This window comes from Phoxinus phoxinus, assembly GCF_949152265.1.
Source record: "Phoxinus phoxinus genome assembly, chromosome: 22".
Lineage (NCBI taxonomy): Eukaryota > Metazoa > Chordata > Actinopteri > Cypriniformes > Leuciscidae > Phoxinus > Phoxinus phoxinus.
The window spans coordinates 23,220,748-23,226,747 of NC_136897.1; positions in this window are offsets into that span (position 1 = coordinate 23,220,748).

The following is a 6,000-nucleotide window of genomic DNA, read 5'->3' on the forward strand; positions in this document are numbered from 1 at the left end:
GGTTTGTTAGTCGGTTGGGTTGCGCTCACATTAAGGCCAGTTTAAACAGAGACGGGTCGAATTTGTAAACCGTCGTTTGATGAGGTGTTTTAACTGATATTTTGACTGACGCAGGTGCAAATCTTTTAGGAAGACATATTCATTACTCATTTTATGATGTTTGACTAAGGCTGAACGATTGTCAGTCGGAACCTCAACTTATGAAGTCTCTGGAGAATCAGAGGGAGTCGATGCAAACACTCACGTTTCTCAGCGGGTGGTCGTTCGTTGGCCTTGGCAATGACCAATGAACTTCTTCTCACACTATAGAACAAGATTGTCCTGCGCAGATCTGATATTTCACATATAAAAGCTGGTATCTATGGTTATTGTTCAACAATGGGGTGGTGAAAAATTCAGAATTTAAGACTTGTGAATTTTAATTGAATTGGCTACAGCCTACAGGAAGTGGAATAGCAATAACAGGAAGTAGAATTTACTTAAAAGCAATAGAGTGCATTAGTGCCCGTCCAATTTTATAGAGGCCTTGGTTCCAGAATAGCCTACTTTTCCATTTTTCCCCCTATAGGGACCTTTAAAACATCTTATTTAGTTAAAGAATTGCAATCCATGAACCAAACCGACCAGCTAAGGTGATTCACAACAAACTTTGAATTGAAGCAAAAAAAAGTTAAAAAATGTTTTTGGTGAGACTTGCGGTTATATGAATTTCTTTGAATTTTAACTCTGTTTGCTTCCTTAATAAAACAAATAGAGGTATTGAATTGTAATTTAAAATGCATAAAATGCGACCCTTGTAACATGTTCACCTTCGCTTAAATCAGACACATTTTCTTGAGTTACTCCATGAACAGCATCTTCATTCAATCCAACAATTAAAGTATACTTTAATATACCAAAAGGGCCCACGTCACTCCTCTGTTCATCTCTCTGCACTGGCTACCACTCGCTGCTCGCATCAAGTTCAAGGCATTGACGCTCGCTTACAGATCGACCACAGGCTCAGCTCCCTCCTACTTTCACTCGCTCCTACGAGTCTACATCCCTACCAGAAGCCTGCGATCGGTCAATGAGCGACGGCTCGTGGTACCATCACAGAGAGCCACAAAATCACTCTCCAGAACATTCTCATTCACGGTTCCTTGCTGGTGGAATGATCTCCCTACCCTCATCCGGAATGCAGAATCCCTGACCACATTCAAAAGACAACTGAAAACTCATCTCTTCCGTGAGCACTTGACATAAAAAAAAAAAAACCCTCTCCTTTACCCTCCCTTGTTTTGGCTTATGCTACTCTGAGCAATGCCAGAACTTTGTATTTTGAGCACTTCTTGCGTTATTTTTTGTCTCTTCACGATGACTCGCTTGCTGTAGTCCTCAGTTGTAAGTCGCTTTGGATAAAGGCGTCTGCTAAAAAAATTACTAAATGTAATACTTTCAAGTCAGTTTGTGAGCTTAATTCCATCATTAATCAGTAAGGCAGGCTGGTTTCCAAGTGAAAAGTTCAGTTTGTTAAATGATTAATTATTCAGAATAGATCACAATGTAATGACTCCATTATGTAGTGATGATCCATGCCTATAATAATATGAAGTGTTTTGAATAAAGTGCCCCCCCCCCCCCCCCCCCCCCCTAATTTAAGCCTGTGATTCAGCTTCTCCTACGAGCTGTAACAAGATTGCGTGTGTCATTTGACTAAGTGTTTAACAGTGGTTTTGGTATCCCGGTTCTGCGGTTCACTATTGGCCGGAGTTTGTTTAAACTAAACTAAACTCCCACTATGGAGCTCTCACAGCTCTCATTGCTCAAGCAAATTACAGTGCATTGTGGGATTACCCTGCTGCGCCATTCAAGCCAATTCTTTCCTTCCCCTCACCCACCATTTTTCTCTTATCCTCCCTTTTCTCTATTCATGCCCTCTTCTTTGAACCAAGCTTAAACAAAGCATAAGTTTCAATTTCCTCTCATATATTTACTTAATCCAGTCTTTTAACACATATTTCCTCTTTTTGTTTTCATTCTGTCATCTTTACCTCACCTCATAGCTTTTTATCTGCAGGCGACTTGCATCCCAACTGAGATATTTCTGTGACCACATGCCTCCAGATGTTGGCCTTCAGTTGTTCAAAGCCAGCTGGGAGTCATTAGCTGGGCACATTGTACCAAACCTCTTCGCCTTCTCTCTTTAAACCCCTCCCACACCTCCATACACCCAGTTCCCATGGCCACAGTGCTCGTCTGTGGGATTTCAAACAAGTAGGATCTGGCGAATGCCGAATGGGTTTGGCATGTACTGTATGTGGTGCTTCAGGCATGATTTGGCAGAATATTGTACTAGTAACAGTATTAAACTAAGCTCCCAAAGCCACCCATGCTGCACCAATTATAAAATGAAGCGGAGTGTAACACCAATTCTGGCAACATGAAGAATGAAACATGTTGAAATCAGTCCAACATTTCAAGGCTGAATGTCTTTGTGTTATGAAACTGAAGATTTGCTAACAATAAAAAGCAGATCAGGTTCAGTCAAATATTCAGAAAGTGTTGTAAAAGGAGACTGAATTTGCCATAGGGGTGTTGGGGGGGGGGGGGGGGGGGGGGGAGTTGAATTTGAATAGGGTTTGGATGTTTTAGCAGCTGCAGAGTTTTTCCGAGTAAGACTCCAATTGGGAAGGCTTGTTCTTAGTAGTCACTGTTAAAAAAATAATAATCAAAAACTGGATTGAAAAAGAGAAAGGAAAAAAATAATGAAACCAAAAAATTGTTTTTAAAAGTCTGCATTTATTTGATCAAAAATACAATAAAAGCAGTAATATTAAGAAATATTATTACATTTTAAAGGTAGGGTAGGTCTAGGGTAGGTTAGTTTTTCTGGTTGAGGCTCTCTTCACATCCTGATAGCAATCAATAATAGAAGTGATCTACATATTAAAACATGTACATACTGTATATCTCCTGTGGAAGTCTCGGGACCAAAAAAATGTCATACTACACACATTCATACTATATAGAACATACTTTTTTAGCATTCGTGAAGTAATTACTTATTCAAAATAAGTAGGCTACCTAAGAGAGTATGCAATTTCGCATGCAGACAGACAGTCACGGTGCACCACAAACAGCAGCCGCCTTTTACAGTTCCTCCTGAACCAAAACAACAAGCTTATGCTGCGTTCACGGCATAACTACCGTAATTTAGAGACGCCAATCCGTGACGTACCCTGAGCTTTTCATATCCTCGGACTCGGATATATGCGTTTCTATGTCAATATTATCAACACCAAAATTAATCTGCAGCAGTCAGGTGGTAAAAGTAAGACCTCTGTAAGTTATTTACGGTTATTATTATTGTAATGTTATGTGCTTTGAGACATGAGGTGATTTGACGCCGTCTATGACACTTTGCTGAATCTGCTCTGGCTGTGTGCGGTCATGTGTTTTGGACGCTCTGAAGGGAGGGTGAGATCTAATCCTTTAAAGGCACACTATGCAAGATTTGTACCTTAATATGACAGCTTCGAAGTAATTTTGATGGTAAACGAACTAGGGTGAATCATCTTGATAGCAAAGCGTAGGAGGGACGCCGCTGGCTAAACCAGAAATGCAGGTATGAGAGGTGACGCCCCACCAAATCTCGCGAGAACCACGACATGCTTTACGGCACAACATATACAATTATGCAGTAGCCTAATATTTGTATGAAATCGTGAAACATTACCTGGTCAGTAGACATCTTCGGAGTCTATCTGTGCCTGTTCGATGTCCGACGGTTCCATCCTACTAACAAGTAGGGTATACGGGGGGAAGGGATCAGGCCATGAATGCAGAGATGGCTCTGCGTGAGTGGTGTTTACGACAGTATCGTTAAATACAAGTACTCCACAGCGACTCTAGGGGTCGCTTTTTGACAAAAACGGAAATCTTGCATAGTGTGCTTTTAAAGCTTGCTATTGCTAGCCGCTTCAAAATGACCGACCTTTAAAATAACTGTTTGCTATTTTACTATATTTTAAAAATGTAATGCTCAAGAAACATTTCTTATTAACATTAATATTGAAATGAGTTGTGCCGCTTCATTTTTTTTTCAGGATTAATTGATCAATAGCATTTATTTGAAAGTGAAATCTATTGAAACAAGATATTAGATGTAATATCTTTACTGTCACTTTTGATCAATTGAATGCATTGTTGCTGAATAAAAGTATTCATTTAAAGTCTTTCTCTGCCAAGAATACATAAAACGGAAACAAATTCCTTTTTGTAAATTCAAAGTTGTGGTCATGACTCACTAAGAGACATACTAAAATGTTTGCACACAAAAAAAAAAATCTATAAAAGTTTAATGGCTGCTGTGGTTTCATGCTCCCTAGGAAGGAAATGGACACCATGGCAAAACCTCAACAGATGAAGGCGAGATTACACCGCTGCTACTGAGCCCTGACCGGAGATGACCTCGTAGGTTTAACACACTTGCTGAAGGTGGCGACATTAACTGCCCATAATGTAGAGCATGGGGGTCTTCACATGGTTCTTATGAAAGCGGAGAGGTAACGTTTTTAAATATGGTAATAGTTGCCTAATGGGTAAACTTGAAGGTCGTGGAAAGAACAATCCAAATCCGTAATATATTTTGGTCGGGGGAGGGTAAAATCAGACCCTCTCATAGACGTACATGAAATGTTTGTTATCTTAAAGCATTGGTTCATCACCATCTAACAGATGCTAATGATGTACTAAAGGTAGGATGGATAGATGAATGGACAGGGTGCCAGTATAGCAACTCTTGCAAATATGTTAAGTGTTTTGTTTACCTGAAAGGAATCTAGTGAGGCTGCTATTTTAATGTATCACAGTTGTTCTTCAATGTCTTTTCTATGGGAAATGAGGATTAATGAGAAACTGTACAATGGCTAAAACGAATCCACATGTGATCTGTTTACAGCTATGCGAATCACACTTCATGCTTTGTCACCTCGGGATACTAAATAAACTGATCCAGGAGTTCAGTTTCTCGGTTTCCCATGGCTTTCAAAAGACAAGAGAAATTCATGGGATGGAGAAAATAGAGAACATTAAATACTAGCTTTAAATAAACAAATAAAAATTTATGGTCAGTGATATTTTTTTAGGAATGCATGCATTAAATTGATCAAAAGTGACTGATGATTTCTGAAGGATCATGTGACACTAAAGACAGGAGTAATGGCGTATAACTAGCTACTAGCTACCAATCTTAAACCATGTAATACCAGTACTTTCTTGGGTAACTACTGTACACTGTAAGTACACATACTGTAAAATAACCATAATAATATATATAAAAATATTACTGTTTTTAGCCTTGGTAAACAGAAATGTGTATCCTGAATCATTAGGCTGGTAAGTGTCTATTCTCTAACCAAAAATTTTATTGACAGGTTTAAATGGTCTTGTCAGATGATATCAGTTCTTAGCTGTTTTTGGGTGAGGAAAGCTTTGTCACATAGAAAAACCACAGCCAGATCTCTAATGACATATTGCATGTTGTCAGAGGGTTGTGGTTGTTAACTGGATGTTTTCCATGTGGAGAGACTTGCCGTTATACATTGTCAAGTTGCCGTTGTACAAATTGATAGGCAATCCCATTCACTGTGAACAAGCAGCAAGTGTTCATCCTCTCTAGGATTTATTTCTTATGTGATAAACAGAATATCTCAAATCGTTTTTTCAACACTAATATTCTAAGGGACACAAAATACAGAGTGCAAAAATTATGTATTATTGCATTAAGTCATATTTTCAAATGTACAGTAAGCCATTCATTGATGAAAGATAGTAAATAAAGGGTTTCATGAAGGTTTTTGTGGCATATGCAAGGAGCAATCCAAGACATTCTCCTATAACAAGTAAATTGAAATCGTCCACAGCATCTTGCATCCAGCATCACAGCATTCCAGGATTGTTCGTGGAATTTGTGCATGCAGCTTATTTTCAAGATGGACAAATGACAGAGGCGTTAGT